Source organism: Bubalus bubalis, chromosome 2 (genome assembly GCF_019923935.1).
Source record: "Bubalus bubalis isolate 160015118507 breed Murrah chromosome 2, NDDB_SH_1, whole genome shotgun sequence".
In the NCBI taxonomy this organism is placed as follows: domain Eukaryota; kingdom Metazoa; phylum Chordata; class Mammalia; order Artiodactyla; family Bovidae; genus Bubalus; species Bubalus bubalis.
This window is the reverse complement of record NC_059158.1, coordinates 26,124,300-26,141,606: the sequence shown is the minus strand read 5'-3', so window position 1 is coordinate 26,141,606 and position 17,307 is coordinate 26,124,300. Positions and strand designations below refer to the sequence as shown.

General features: G+C 38.0%; 1 long non-coding RNA gene across 1 annotated transcript; it reads left to right on the top strand.

Moving 5' to 3' along the window:
• Window positions 1-6,987: 6,987 nt before the first annotated feature.
• Window positions 6,988-16,740, top strand: LOC123464742. Its single transcript, XR_006639767.1, has 4 exons — window positions 6,988-7,410; window positions 10,952-11,017; window positions 13,927-13,947; window positions 16,336-16,740. It is a non-coding gene; the product is annotated as an uncharacterized LOC123464742 (long non-coding RNA).
• Window positions 16,741-17,307: the final 567 nt, after the last annotated feature.

Below are 17,307 nucleotides of genomic sequence, written 5' to 3'. Positions count from 1 at the left end.
CTCAAACTCATGTCCATCGAGTCAGTGATGTCATCCAGCCATCTCATCCTCTGTTGTCCCCTTCTCCTCCTGCCCCCAATCCCTCCCAGCTTCAGGGTCTTTTCCAATGGGTCAATTCTTTGCATGAGGTGGCCAAAATATTGGAGTTTCAGCTTCAGCATCAGTCCTTCCAATGAACACCCAGGACCGATCTCCTTTAGCATGGACCAGTTGGACCTCCTTGCAGTCCAAGGGACTCTCAAGAGTCTTCTCCAATATCACAGTTCAAAAGCATCAAATATTCAGCGCTCAGCTTTCTTCACAGTCCAACTCTCACATTCATACATGATCACTGGAAAAACCATAGCCTTGACTAAATGGACCTTTCGGCAAAGTAATGTCTCTGCTTTTTAATATGCTATCTAGGTTGGTCATAACTTTCCTTCCAAGGAGTAAGTGTCTTTTGATTTCATGGCTGCAATCACCATCTGCAGTGATTTTGGAGCCCCCCAAAATAAATTCTGACACTGTTTCTTCTGTTTCCCCATCCCATGAAGTGATGGGACCAGATGCCATGATCTTTGTTTTCTGAATGTTGAGCTTTAAGCCAACGTTTTCACTCTCCTCTTTCACTTTCATCAAGAGGCTTTTTGGTTCCTCTTCACTTTCTGCTATAAGGGTGGTGTCATCTGCATACCTGAGGTTATTAATATTTCTCCCAGCAATCTTGATTCCAGCTTGTGCTTCTTCCAGGCCAGCATTTCTCATGATGTACTCTGCATAAAAATTAAATAAGCAGGGTGACAATATACAGCCTTGATGTACTCCTTTTCCTATTTGGAACCAGTCTGTTGTTCCATGTCCTGTTTTAACTGTTGCTTCCTGACCTGCATATAGGTTTATCAAGAGGCAGGTCAGGTGGTCCTACATTTCCCATCTCTTACAGAATTTTCCAAAGTTTATTGTGATCCACACAGTCAAAGGCTTTGGCATAGTCAATAAAGCAGAATTAGATGGTTTTCTGGATATGGACTACCCCCATATTAATTCCTTTTTCTCTTTTCCCTAATTCCATCCCTTCTGATTACTTGCTTTTCTTTACATATCTTTTTTTCTCTCTAAACATTAGGCCTTCTTTTTCTTTTTTTTTTTTTTTTGGTCTTCTTCCTTTTCTGTCTCCAGAAAACTGACCTCCTTTGGTTATATTTGTAGGGATAAGTGATATCAGGCTGATAACTACATTCTTTCAATTCTAAATAAATTTTCCTGCAACTGACCATAGATGTAACATTTCAAATTCAAGGGAGAGTAGCTATATGACTAACTCTGAGCCAAAACTTAAGTGGACAGATAACAACACATTTGCTGAGAAAACTTTGTCTTCTTTCTGTTCTTTAAAAGACTAGAGTTTCAGGTGTCATTTTTGGCCAATATGAGCCCTAAGCCTAACCTCACATTCATATTGACCACATGACTTAATTGTTATTGGTATAGATGTGTTCTACCAATTATTGTATGCTCTTTTTTTTTTTTTTTTAATTTCAAAATTACTAGGTCTGCAAACTGCACATTTTCTCAATGTGCTTAGGATAACTCACCTGTTAACAAAAGGTCACCCGACATCATATCACTCAATAATGAAATGTTATGTTAATGAATTGAGAAGCAACTTTCATTAGAAATTTAAAAGAGTTTTACAAGAAAGCATTAAGTCAAAGCCTAAAGTTTGGCCTCAGGTATCCACTTGATGTTTTCCTTTATATTGTTTCAGGGTTGTCTTTTGCAATTGCTATTCAATTTCCACCATTAATATTTCTATGATTTCTCATATGGAACAGTCTAGGCAGAGATGGTTTGTGGAGACTAAATGTTAGCAATAATACATTTCAAGGTTTTGACTTTTCCAAGTTTCCATAGTGTGAGTTTTCACCAATAAAGCTTTGTTGTTTTTTTTTTTATTTACAAACGCTCTCCCTGTCATTTAGTAATGTAACACCTCCTTTTCTTGTGATTTCATTAAGACCTGCTTCATTTAGGCATTGGTAAAATAGAACTTTGCATTACTGGATTTTATGTATTCCTCAGTTAACAAACCTGTGAGCAGAATTGTGGCAGAACCAAAATCTTACATTTTCTCTGCAACACAGGTGCAAATTGTTACCTAATGGCTTCTGAGTGCATTTTAGGTATTACACTCATGATGGTAACCCCATCTATTAACTAATGGCCAAAAATGTAGAACAAGTCAATTGAGAATTTATAGCACTACTACTAGAAAAGGTAAAATAGGAAAAAAACAGGTTACAAAGGTGAACTTCAGAAGTAACATTGGAATGCTTTCACACCATTAAGACATTACGTTTTCTTTTTAATGACTGTAATCCTCTGGAAGAATCCTCCCTTGCCAAATGGCTGTTGATCCACATTCTGTATTTGTTTTTTTTTTTGCATTCAGATCAAAATGAATTTAAATATGTATTTTATAATACAGTTTGCTTCTTAGTGTTCCATTCCCATGATACCGACCTTAAAATTTCACTATTTTTCTGAAGAAGTTCAAGATCAAAATGGTTAGTGTTCTAAAACTTCTCAAAAACCTCTTTAGCATGACTGATTTCTTGAGGCCCCATGTCTTAATGCAGATGCTTTCCACTGTATTGTGCTTGTCCTGGATGCTTGTCTTTGTGTCTCCCAGTTGAATTACAGGCTTCCCCTTAGAGAGTCTCTCTATTCAGTTCCCCATCTAAAATCCGTTTCTAATCTTTTATTTTTCAACCCTTATCCTTCTTTCCTGTAAATATTAGCTTGTTCCTGTTTTTCAGAGACATGTCATAGGCTCACTACAAAACGGATATGAGGAAGGATATTATGTTAAAAGGCATTGAGTTCCATTCTGGTTATCACCAAGGACACATCCCTTGTTAGGACCTCTGTAAAATGCCTGTATCTAGGGCCCGCATATATTGTGATGAGACTTCCCCAAACCTGCAGAGATAGAGGAGAAGATGCCTAATGTGCTCAGTGACGTTTGCTTCTCACTCTCCCTTCAAAGCATATAAGCCTTCTGCTCTATTTCGTGATCCATAAGGTTGACGCTCATTCTTCCGCTGTGCCCAAATAGGATTACCCTAGGCTTCCCAGATATAGAGATATTTCTAAGGTTGTTCTTGGAGCACGTTCTTGGAAAAGCTGTAATTCTTGCTTCACTGGCACTGAATGTTGTATTTTCTTACAGGCACTGGATATAAACCGCATGAGCTTCATCCAGGTGTGGATCCAAAGAGAAACGTCCCAAATCAAGGTGATGCATTCATTGGTTGACACTAAATGTGATTAGAGGCACATAGCTCATAATGAAGAGTAATCTCTAGAATGTTTTTCACCCTGTAATTCAGTATTTGTATCTAGCGTAATGAGCAAAGCTGCCCTGCTTCCTCACGTATGTGGGAGCTTCCAAATACCTTATCACATCTTACAAAGTGAACACTGAATGCCTAACTAACGCCAAAGTGATTAAAAACTTCTTTAACTAACATTCCTGAAATTCTCTCTCAATATAGTAAATTGCCGGACGTTTTGCCCCCTCTGAATTTCTGGAGAATATGTTGAGCAAAAGGAGGATTCCTCCTTGTGGATGTGTCAGGTTGTGGGTGTTGATATTCCTGTGGGAGCTCTTTGTGTATATGCATGCTCTCTATGAGTGCCTTGTGTGTGTGCACATGTGTATTTCTGAACACTAATAAACTGAATTGTAAATGCAAATTTTAGAATAGAATAGAATTATTTTGTGTTTGTACCTTGTGATATTTACATGGATCTCTTAATTTTATTTTTCAGATATTTTAGGGAAAACATTTGTTAAGTATTTCTGATGCTTTTCCCATGCCATTTAAATGAGTACTATCATTCCCTCACTTTCTCTGTCTTTGGCATCCATTCACTCATCCTTCCCCTCATCCCTCTCCAATTGTTTGTATAGGTACTACTTTCATATCAACTTCTTCCATCTATTTTTCCCTCATTCCAAGGCTTCCTATTCCTTGCTTTTCATTGTATACCTATTCTTGTCTATATACTGCAGTAGGTCTTTCCCCCCACCTGCTTTTTATGTCTCCTGAGAGTTGTCTTGATTTGATTCTAAGTTTTGTAGGGACAAGGGATATCAGGCTGATCACCACATCACTCCCATGCAGTAAATGTTTTCGTGTAAATGACCACTGATGTCGAATCATTGTGACCTTTCAAGTTCAAGGGACATTAACTATGTGACTGATACTGGCCCAAAACTTAACTAAGTGAACAGAAAACTCCAAAGTGGTCGAGTAAATTACTCTGCCTTCTGCTCTCTCAGAGACTCATAATTCCAATGAAATTCCTGAATTACATGTGAGCTCTAAACCTTCTCTCTCATTCCACTTGATCTTATTATCCAGTTGTTCCCAGGTACGCAAATGCTTGATCTAATTAAGCAAGTCCCATAGTATTGTGCAGCCTCTTTTAACTCCAAGTTTCCTTTGGTGCAAAATACAACTTTCAAGATATATTTAGTAGACACTAATTCAAACACTAAGTGTTTGTCTCCTTCATTCTCTTGCTATTTTTCGTTTACATCTTTGTTTCGGAGGAAATAGAATTTAGCAGTATAGTAGGAGGCTAAAGGTGATTAAGTAATCATTGTGATTGTACACAATCCCCCTTGTGTACAAAAGGTCCCTCTTTATGTACTCATCTCTTTTTAAATATCAATTTAAATTTAAATATCAATTCACACTAACTTTCTATTCTGAGATAGGTGGAAGTGCCAACACAAACCCAAGGATCTGATACTGTTGAACTCAGAACTCCTAAATGAACCTCTCTAATGGGGCCATTTCCAGTCTCAGGTCCTTGAGCACAATGGAATATAGAGAGTGGAGACAGTTACTTCTCATTCGTATGGTGGACTTTGAAATTTGGGATTTTAATGCTAACAAATGGTGGCCCATTAGATCCCAAAAGAAAACTAAGGAAGTGCTTCAAATCTTTGACCTCTTCCTTCTCTGACATTGTTCTTTTAATAGAACACGTTGGAGCTTTTCCTTTTGATGATCAGCTAGTGTGAGAGGGAAAACGGCACATCTCCTAATGTTTTTCACCGTGAACCTAAAAGCATGGTTTCCTTTGTTTCTCACAACTTTGTTTTCAACACTCAGTTATCATCTTCCCCAACACCATCCTACATATAACTTACATACTTTGCCTTGTTAGTTGAGTCTTTCCAAACGAAGGTTGTCTTTTGCAACTGCTACTCAATTTCCACCATTAATATTTCTATGATTCCTCATATGGAACAGTCTAGGCAGAGATGGTTTTGTGGCGACTAAGTGTTAGCAATAATACATTTCAAGGTTTTGCCTTTTCCAAGTTTCCACAGTGTGAGTTTTCACTGATAAAGCTTAGGTTTTTTTAATTTACCAACGCTCTCCCTGTCATTTCGTACTGTTAACACCTCCTTTTCTCGTGATTTCATTAAGACCTGCTTCATTTAGGCATTGGTAAAATAGAACTTTGCATTACTGGATTTTATGTATTCCTCAGTTAACAAAACTGTGAGCCGAATTATGGCAGAACCAAAATCTTACGTTTTCTCTGCAACACAGGTGCAAATTGTTACCTAATGGCTTCTGAGTGCATTTTAGGTATTACACTCATGATGGTAACCCCATCTATTAACTAATGGCCAAAAACGTAGAACAAGTCAACTGAGAATTTATAGCACTACTGCTAGAAAAGGTAAAATAGGAAAAAACAGGTTTCAAAGGTCAACTTCAGAAGTACCATTTCAATGCTTTCACACCATTAAGACATTAGGTTTCCTTTTTAACCACTGTAATCCTCTGGAAGAATACTCCCTTGCCAAATGGCTCTTCACCCACGCTGTGTATTTGGTTTTCTGCATTCAGATCAAAATGAATTTAAATACGTATTTTGTATTACAGTTTGTTTCTTAGTGTTCCATTCCCATGATCAGATCAGATCAGATCAGTCGCTCAGTCGTGTCCGACTCTTTTCGACCCCATGAATCGCAGCACGCCAGGCCTCCCTGTCCATCACCGACTCCCAGAGTTCACTGAGACTCACATCCATTGAGTCAGTGATGCCATCCAGCCATCTCATCCTCTGGCGTCCCCTTCTCCTCCTGCCCCCAGTCCCTCCCAGCATCAGAGTCTTTTCCAATGAGTCAACTCTTCGCATCAGGTGGCCAAAGTACTGGAGTTGCAGCTTTAGCATCATTCCTTCCAAAGAAATCCCAGGGCTGATCTCCTTCAGAATGGATTGGTTGGATCTCCTTGCAGTCCAAGGGACTCTCAAGAGTCTTTCTCCAACACCACAGTTCAAAAGCATCAATTCTTCGGCGCTCAGCCTTCTTCACAGTCCAACTCTCGCATCCATACATGACCACAGGAAAAACCATAGCCTTGACTAGACGAACCTTTGTTGGCAAACTAATGTCTCTGCTTTTGAATATGCTATCTATGTTGGTCATAACTTTCCTTCCAAGGAGTAAGCATCTTTTAATTTCATGGCTGCACCATCTGCAGTGATTTTGGAGCCCAGAAAAAAAAAGTCTGACACTGTTTCCACTGTTTCCCCATCTATTTCCTATGATACCAACCTTAAAATTTCACTATCTTTCTATAGAAGTTCAAGATCAAAACAGTAAGTATTCTAAAACTTCTCAAAAACCTCTTTAGCATGACTGATTTCTTGAGGCCCCATCTCTTAACGCAGATGCTTTCCACTGTATTGTGCTTGTCCTGGATGCTTGTCCTCATGTCTCCCAGTTGAATTACAGGCTCCCCCTTAGAGAGTCTCTCTATTCAGTTCCCCCATCTAAAATCCATTTCTATTCTTCTGTTTTCCAATCCTCATCCTTCTTTCCTGTAAACATTAGCTTGTTCCTGTTTTTCAGAGACATGTCATAGGCTCACTACAAAACAGATATGAGGAAAGACATTATGTTAAAAGGCATTGAGTTCCATTCTGGTTATCACCAAGGACACATCCCTTGTTAGGACCTCTGTAAAATGCCTGTATCTAGGGCCCATATTTATTGTGATGAGACTTCCCCAAACCTGCAGAGATAGAGAAGAAGATGCCTAATGTGCTCAGTGACGTTTGCCTCTCACTCTCCCTTCAAAGCATATAAGCCTTCTGCTTTATTTCTTGATCCATGAGGTTGACGCTCATTCTTCTGCTGTGCCCAAATAGGATTACCCTAGGCTTCCCAGATACAGAGATGTTTCTAAGGTTGTTCTTGGAGCACGTTCTTGGAAAAGCTGTAATTCTTGCTTCACTGGCACTGAATGTTGCATTTTCTTACAGGCACTGGATATAAACCACCTGAGCTTCATTCAGGTGTGGATCCAAAGAGAAACATCCCAAATAAAGGTGATGTATTCATTGGTTGACACTAAATGTGATTAGAGGCACATAGCTCATAATGAAGAGTAATCTCTAGAATGTTTTTCACCCTGTAATTCAGTATTTGCATCTAGCGTAATGAGCAAAGCTACCCTGCTTCCTCACGTATGTGGGAGCTTCCAAATACCTTATCACATCTTACAAAGTGAACACTGAATGCCTAACTAACGCCAAAGTGATTAAAAACTTCTTTAACTAACATTCCTGAAATTCTCTCTCAATATAGTAAATTGCCGGACGTTTTGCCCCCTCTGAATTTCTGGAGAATATGTTGAGCAAAAGGAGGATTCCTCCTTGTGGATGTGTCAGGTTGTGGGTGTTGATATTCCTGTGGGAGCTCTTTGTGTATATGCATGCTCTCTATGAGTGCCTTGTGTGTGTGCACATGTGTATTTCTGAACACTAATAAACTGAATTGTAAATGCAAATTTTAGAATAGAATAGAATTATTTTGTGTTTGTACCTTGCGATATTTACATGGATCTAATTTTATTTTTCAGATATTTTAGGGAAAACATTTGTTAAGTATTTCTGATACTTTTCCATACCATTTAAATGAGTACTATCATTCCCTCACTTTCTCTGTCTTTGGCATCCATTCACTCATCCTTCCCTTCATCCCTCTCCAATTGTTTGTATAGGTACTACTTTCATATCAACTTCTTCCATCTTTTTTTCCCTTGTTCGATATCAGGCTGATCACCACATCACTCCCATGCAGTAAATGTTTTCGTGTAAATGACCACTGATGTCGAATCATTGTGACCTTTCAAGTTCAAGGGACAATAACTATGTGACTGATACTGACCCAAAACTTAATTAATTAAGAAAACAGAAAACTCCAAATTGGTTGAGTACATTACTCTGCCTTTTGTTCTTCAGAGATTAGTAATTCTGATGAAATTCCTGAATTACATGTGAGCTCTAAACCTTCTCTCCCATTCCACTTGATCTTATTATCCAGTTGTTCCCAGGTACACAAATGCTTGATCTAATAAGGAAGTCCTATAGTATTGTGCAGCCTCTTTTAACTCAAAATTTCTTTTGGTGCAAAATACAACTTTCAGGATATATTTAGTAGACACTAATTCAAACACTAAGTGTTTATCTCCTTTATTCTCTTGCTGTTTTTCATTTACATCTTTGTTTCAGAGGAAATAGAATTTAGCAGTATAGTAGGAGGCTAAAAGTGATTACTTACCCATTAGTCCTTGTGTACAAAAGGTCCCTTTTTGTTTACTCATCTCTTTTTAAATAGGTTGCTCATATATCAGTTCACACTAACTTTCTATTCTGAGATGGGTAGAAGTGCCAACACAAACCCAAGGATCTGATGCTGTTGCACTCAGAACTCTTTAAATTAACCTCTCTGATGGGGCCATTTCCAATCTTGGGTCCTTTAGCAGAATGGAATATAGGGAGTGAAGACAGTCACTTCTCATTAATATGGTGGACTTTGAAATTTCTGGTTTTCATGCTAACAAATGGTGGCCCATTAGATCCCAAAAGAAGACTAAGGAAGTACTTCAATTTTTTGACCTCTTCTTTCTCTGACATTGTTCTTTTAATGGAACAGGTTGGAGCTTTTCCTTTTGCTGATCAGCTAGTGTGAGAGGGAAAACGGCACATCTCCTAATGTTTTTCACCATGAACCTAAGCATGGTTTCCTTTGTTTCTCATAACTTTGTTTTCAACACTCAATTATCATCTTCCCCAACACCATCATACAGATAACTTTCATAATTTGCCTTGTTAATCGAGTCTTTCCAGATGAAGTTTGTCTTTTGCAATTGCTACTCAATTTCCATCATTAATGTTCCTATGATTTCTCATATGGAACAGTCTAGGCAGAGATGGTTTTGTGTCGACTAAATCTTAGCAATAATACATTTCAAGGTTTTGCCTTTTTCAAGTTTCCATAGTGTGATTTTTCACCAATAAAGCTTAGTTTTTTTTTGTTTACAAACGCTCTCCCTGTCATTTAGTACTGTAACACCTCCTTTTCTCATGATTCATTAAGACCTGCTTCATTTGCTGCTGCTGCTAAGTTGCTTCAGTCGTTTCCGACTCTGTTTGACCCCATAGACGGCAGCCCACCAGGCTCCCCCGTCCCTGGGATTCTCCAGGCAAGAACACTGGAGTGGGTTGCCATTTCCTTCTCCAATGCATGAAAGTGAAAAATGAAAGTGAAGTCGTTCAGTCGTGTCGGACTCTACCGACCCCATGGACTGCAGCCTACCAGGCTCCTCCGTCCATGGGATTTTCCACGCAAAAGTACTGGAGTGGGGTGCCATTACCTTCTCTTACTGCTTCATTTAGGCATTGGTAAAATAGAAATTTGCATTACTGGATTTATGTATTCCTCAGTTAACAAAACTGTGAGCAGAATTATGGCAGAAACAAAATCTTACGTTTTCTCTGTAACACAGGTGCAAATTGTTACCTAATGGCTTCTGAGTGCATTTTAGGTATTACACTCATGATGGTAACCCCATCTATTAACTAATGACCAAAAACTTAGAACAAGTTAACTGAGAATTTATAGCACTACTACTGGAAAAGGTAAAATAGGAAAAATACAGGTTTCAAAGGCAAACTTCAGAAGTATCATTTCAATGCTTTCACACCATTAAGACACTACGTTTCCTTTTTAACCACTGTTCCCTTGGAAGAATGCTCCCTTGCCACAATGGCTGTTCATCCACATTGTGTATTTGCTTTTTTGCATTCAGATCAAAATGAATTTAAATATGTATTTTGTAATACACTTTGCTTCTTAGTCTTCCATTCCCCTGATACCAACCTTAAAATTTCACTATTTTTCTATAGAAGTTCAAGATCAAAATGGTTAGTGTTCTAAAACTTCTCAAAAACCTCTTTAGCATGACTGGTTTCTTGAGGCCCCATCTCTCAATGCAGATGCTTTCCACTGTATTGTGCTTGTCCTGGATGCTTATCTTGTGTCTCCCAGTTGTATTACAGGCTTCCCCTTAGAGAGTCTCTCTATTCAGTTCCCCCATCTAAAATCCATTTCTATTCTTCTGTTTTCCAATCCTAATCCTTCTTTCCTGTAAACATTAGCTTGTTCCTGTTTTTCAGAGACATGTCATAGGCTCACTACAAAATGGAGATGAGGAAGGACATTATGTTAAAAGGCATTGAGTTCCATTCTGGTTATCACCAAGGACACATCCCTTGTTAGGACCTCTGTAAAATGCCTGTATCTAGGGCCCATATTTATTGTGATGAGACTTCCCCAAACCTGCAGAGATAGAGAAGAAGATGCCTAATGTGCTCAGTGATGTTTGCCTCTCATTCTCCCTTCAAAGCATATAAGCCTTCTGCTTTATTTCTTGATCCATGAGGTTGATATTCTTCCACTGTACCCAAATAGGATTACCCTAGGCTTTCCAGACATAGAAATATTTCTGAAGTTGTTCTCGGAGCACATTCTTGGAAAAGCTGTAATTCTTGCTTCACTGGCATTGAATGTTTTATTTTCTTACAGGCACTGGATATAAATCACATGTGCTTCATTCAGATGTGGATCAGAAGGGAAACATTTCAAATCAAGGTGATGTATTCATTCAGTTCAGTTCAATTCAGTTCAGTCGCTCATTCATGTCTGACTCTAGGCGACCCTATGAACGGCAGCACTCCAAGCCTCCCTCTGCATGACCAACTCACAGAGTTCACCCAAACTCGTGTTGATTGTGTCGGTGATGCCACCTAGCCATCTCATCCTTTGTAATCCCCTTCTCCTCCTGCCTTCAATCTTTCCCAGCATCAGGGTCTTTTCAAAAGAGTCAGCTCTTCGCATCAGGTGGCCACAGTTTTGGAGTTTCAGCTTCAACATCAGTCCTTCCAATGAACACCAAAGACTAATCTCCTTAGAATGGACTGGTTGGATCTCCTTGCAGTCCAAGGGACTCTCAAGAGTCTTCTCCAATAGTACAGTTTAAAAGCATCAGTTCTTCTGCACTAAATTTTCTTTATAGTCCAACTCTCATAATCATATATGACTACTGGAAAAACCATAGCCTTGACTAGACAGACATTTGTTGACAAAGTAATGTCTCTGCTTTTTAATATGTTGTCTATGTTGGTCATAACTTTCCTTCCAAGGAGTAAGCGACTTTTAATTTCATGGCTTCAGTCACCATCTGCAGTGATTTTGGAGCCCCCCAAAATAAATCAGCCACTGTTTCCACTGTTTCCCTATCTCTTTGCAATGAAAAGATCAGACCAGATTCCATGATCTTAGTTTTCTGAATGTTGAGCTTTAAGCCAAATTTTTCACTCTCCTCTTTCACTTTCATCAAGAGGCTCTTTAGTTCTTCTTCAGTTTCTGCCATAAGGGTGGTGTCATCTGCATATGTGAGGTTATTGATATTTCTCCCGGCAATCTTGATTCCAGCTTGTGCTTCCTTCAGCCCAGCATTTCTCATGATGTACTCTGCATAGAAGTTAAATAAGCAGGGTGACAATATACAGCCTTGACGTATTCCTTTTCCTGTTTGGAACCAGTCTGTTGTTCCATGTCCAGTTCTAACTGTTGCTTCCTGACCTGCACACAGGTTTCTCAAGAGGCAGATCAGGTGGTCTGGTTTTCCCATCTCTTTCAGAATTTTCCAGTTTATTGTGATCCGCACAGTTAGAGGCTTTGGCATAGTCAACAGAGCAGAAATTGATGCTTTTCCAGAACTTTCTTGGTTTTTCAATGATTCAGTGGACGTTGGCAATTTGATCTCTGGTTCCTCTGCCTTTTCTAAAACCAGCTTGAACATCTGGAAGTTCACAGTTCATGTATTGTTGAAGCCTGGCTTGGAGAATTTTAAGCATCACTTTGCTAGCGTGTGAGATGAGTATAATTGTGTGCTAGTTTGAGCATTTTTTGGCATTGCCTTTCTTTGGGATTGGAATGAAAATTGACCGTCTCCAGACCAACTCAGCCACTGCTGAGTTGTCCGAATTTGCTGACAGATAAGAGTGCAGCACTTTCACAGCATCATCTTTTAGGATTTGAAATAGCTCAACTGGAATCCCATCACTTCCACTAGCTTTGTTTGTAGTGATGCTTCCTAAGGCCCACTTGACTTTGCATTCCAGGATGTCTGGCTTTAAGTGAGTTATCACCGCAATCTGATTATCTAGGTCATGAAGATCCTTTTTGTATAGTTCTTCTGTGTATTCTTGCCACCTCTTCTTAATATCTTCTGCTTCTGTTAGGTCCATACCATTTCTGACCTTTGTTGAGCCCATCTTTGCATGAAATGTTCCCTTGGTATCTCTAATTTTCTTGAAGAGACCTCTAGTCTTTCCTATTTTATTGTTTTCCTCTATTTCTTTACATTGATCGCTGAGGAAGGCTCTCTTATCTCTCCTTGCTACTCTTTGGAACTCTGCATTCAAAGGGTATATCTTTCCTTTTCTCCTTTGCTTTTGGCTTCCCGTCTTTTCATAGCTATTTGTAAGGCCTCCTCAGACAACCATTTTGCTTTTTTGCATTTCTTTTTCTTGGGGATGGTCTTGATCCCTGTCTCCTGTAAATGTCAGGAACCTCCGTCCATAGTTCATCAGGCACTCTGTCTATCAGATCTAGTCCCTTAAATCTATCTCTCACTTCCATTATGTAATCATAAGGAATTTGATTTAAGTCATACTTGAATGATCTAGTGGTTTTCCCCACTTTGTTCAATTTAAGTCTGAATTTGGCAATGAGTTCATGATTTGAGCCAGAGCCAGCTCCTGGTCTTTTTCTTGCTGACTGTATATAGCTCCTCCATCTTTTGCTTCAGAGAATATAGTCAGTCTGATTTCAGTGTTGACCATCTGGTGATGTCCATGTGTAGAGTCTTCTCTTGTGTTGTTGGAAGATGGTGTTTGCTATGACCAGTGCATTCTTTGACTAAACTCTATTAGCTTCATCCTGCTTCATCCTGTACTCTAAGGACAAATTGGTTGACATTAAATGTGATTAGAGGCACATAGCTCATAATGAAGACTAATCTCTAGAATGTTTTTAATCCTGAAATTCAGTATTTGCATCTAGTATAATGAAGAAAGGTACCTTGATTCCTCACACATGTGTTAGCTTCCAAATACCTTATCACATCTTACAAAGTGAACAATGAATGCTTAACTAATGCCAAAGTGATTAAAAACTTCCTTGACTAACATTCCCCAAATCCTCTCTCAATATAGTAAATTGACTTAATTTTTGCCCCCTCTGAATTTCTGGAGAATATGTTGAGCAAAAGGAGGATTTCTCACTGTGGATGTGTCAGGTTGTGTGTGTCGATATTCCTGTGGGAGCTCCTTGTGTATATGCATGCTCTATATGAGTGTTTTTTTAATGTGTGTATGTGTGTATTTCTGAACACTAATAAACTGAATTGTAAATGCAAATTTTAGAATAGAATAGAATTATTTTGTGTTTGTACCTTGCGATATTTACATGGATCTCTTAATTTTATTTTTCAGGTTTTTTGGGGAATGAATTTGGTAAGTATTTCTGGCACTTTCCCCATACCATTTAAATGACTAAGACCATTCCCTCACTTTCTATGTCTTTGGCATCCATTCACTCATCCTTCCCTTCATCCCTCTCCAATTGTTTGTATAGATACTACTTTCATATCAACTTCTTCCATCTACTTTTCCCTCGTTCCAACTCTTCCTATTCCTTGCTTTTCATTATATACCTATTCTTGTCTATAACCTTCAGTGTTTTCCTTTTTATGTCTCTTGAGAGTTGTCTTGATTTGATTCTAATTTTTGTAGGGACAAGGGATATCAGGCTGATCACCACATCACTCCCATGCAATAGATGTTTTCGTGTAAATGACCACTGATGTCGAATCATTGTGACCTTTCAAGTTCAAGGGACAATAACTATGTGATTGATACTGACCCAAAACTTAGGTGAACAGAAAACTCCAAATTGGTTGAGTAAATTACTCTGCCTTCTGCTCTTTTAAAGGCTGGTAATTCAGTGACATTCCTTGATTACATGTGAGCTCTAAACCTACTCCCCCATTCCCCTTGATATTATTACCCACTTGTTTCCAGGTGTACAAATGCTTTATGTAATAAGGATGGCATCACCGACCCAATGGACATGAGTTTGAGTAAGCTCTGGGAGTTGGTGATGGACAGGGAAGCCTGGCATGCTGCATTCCATGGGGTCGCAAAGAGTCGGACACGACTGAGCGAATGAACTGAACTGTACTGATAGTATTGTGCAGCCTCTTTTACCTCAAAATTTCTATTGGTACAAAATACAAATTTAATAGATTTATTCAGAAAACACTAACTCAAACATTAAAAGTTTATCTACTTTATTCTTTCTCTTGATGTTTTTCATTTACATCTTTAAGAGGAAATTTAATTTAGTAGTCTAGCAGGAGGCTATAACTGATTACTGATCCATTATACCATGTGTACAAAAGTCCTTTTATGTTCCCTCATCACTTTTAAAATATGTTGCTTGTATATCGATTCACACTAATATTCTATTCTGAGAAAAGCAGAAGTGCCAACACAAACCCAAGGATCTGACACTGTTTAACAGAACTCATAATTTAACTCCCCTGATGGGGCCATTTCCAATCTTGCACAATGGGATATATGGAATGAAAATGGTTACTTCTCATTAGTATGGTAGACTTTGAACTTTTGGTTTGTTTGTTTTTTTTTTTTTATTTTAAATTTTATTTTATTTTTAAACTTTACATAACTGTATTAGTTTTGCCAAATATCAAAATGAATCCGCCACAGGTATACATGTGTTCCCCATTCTAAGACATGGTCGTCCATTTGAACCCAAAAGCAAATGAAGGAAGTTTTTCCAATTTTTGATCTGGTCTCTTCCTGACATTCTACTTTTATTTGAATGAATTGGATTTCTTTTCTTTTGTTAATCAATAGTGTGAGAAGGAAAATACATGACTCATAATGTATTTCACTGTGAACCTATGCATGGTTTCATTGGTGTTTCTATACATTCTTCAACAATCAATTTGCATGTTCCCAAACACCATCATACAAATAACTTACATGATATATCTTTTTATTTAGTCTGCCCAAATTTTGTTTGTCTTCTACATTTGGCACTCTATTTTCCCTATTAGTACTTCTGTGATTTTCTCATTTTGATACAATGGAAGCAGACATTTATCTTGTGTCAACTAAATTTAGTATTGGTATATTTCAAAGATTTACCTGTTTTAAGATTCTGAAGTGTGAGTTTTCTCCAATATATGCTCAGTCTTTTGATGTACAAACCCTTTCACAGTCATTTAGTATTTACATACCTTTTCCTCATGTATTTTTTTATACATGAAAAAACCTGCCTCACTTAGGCTTTAGCTAAAATAGCAATTTGCATTACAGTATTTTATATATTCATTTATTGACAAACATGTGAACAGAATCATCCAGGCTACAAACCCTGCATTTCTTTGACAACACTGGTTCAAGATGTTAAACAATGCTCATGGCTCTTAACATTTTAGATGCTACATTAATTGGTTTAACCCTATCTATTAATTAGTAGCCAAATAAATTTATAGAGCTAATAAATCAAATTAGTTCAGCCAACATAGATAAAGTGCAGTTTGAAAGGTCAACTTCAGAACTGCTATTTTAATAATTTTCTCCAATTAAAACAATACTTTTATTTTAACCCTTATTCTATTTCAGGAGAATACTATATTTTAAAAATGAGCTGTCATACACAGTCCAGAGTTTGTGTTTTCTGTGTGTTTATGTGTTTGTATGCATGCTTTATGATAGTTATAATTTTAAATATGAAGGCAATATTTGCCATAAATTTTGTTTCTTGATCTTTCATTTCCATGACCTTAAATTTTGCATTTTATTTTTCTAAAGCACCTCAGGAAAGGAGTGGTAAGTAAAAACTTATTACTCACATATGACTTTTACATGACTACTACATGACTACTTTCTTCACACCTAACCATTCACAATCTCTTAATCCATAGGTTTCCCTGTCTTGCCCTTTCCCTGGTTGTCTGTCTTATATCTCCAAATTTGTTATAGACTTTTTCAGAAGATGTTCTTTCCACTTAGTTTCTCCTCCTAAAAGCTATTTCAGTTCCCATTTTTCCCATTCCACATCATTTCTTTCCTACACATATCAGTATTTTCTGTTTTCCTCAGTCTGTCTCTGAGGACTTGATACAGGCTCACTGAAAACTTGAAGAGACAGAGGACATTAAACTGAAAGCACAGGGTTCCATCCTGTTTACCTTCTGGGCACATCCGTAGTCAGGAACTTCATCATATTCTATTTTTAAGGGCACACATTTAGGTCAATAAGACTTCCCTAGATCTACACAGTTGAGAGAAGATACCTAATAGGCTGAGTGAAGTTTGTCTATTCATTGTGCCTTCAAAGCCTGTGTAAATTCTGCTTCACTTCTTGGTCCATAAACTTGACACACTTTCTTCCATTGTATCCAGATACATTATTTCCAAAGTTATTCTTGGAATTTTTTTCTTCCAACAATGGTAATTTTTTTCCTTTTTATTTGACTTTTTGTTTTGCATTTTGAATGCCACAATGATCATCTTGGCCAGCCAAACTTTGTTTAGTGTTTTTAGGAGAAATATACATTCCAGGAAATTTTCAGTTGTTTATATCTCTCTCAGGCTTCCCTCATAGCCCAGTGGGTAAAGAATCTGCCTGCAATGCAGGTGACATCAGTTTGATTCCTGGGTCTGGAAGATCTACTGGAGAAGCGATAGGCTACCCACTCCAGTCTCTCTCATCAGGAAGCTTCCATAAGCCTCTTATCCTTCTCCAAGAGAGGGCAGACAGACTGAAAATCACAATCACGG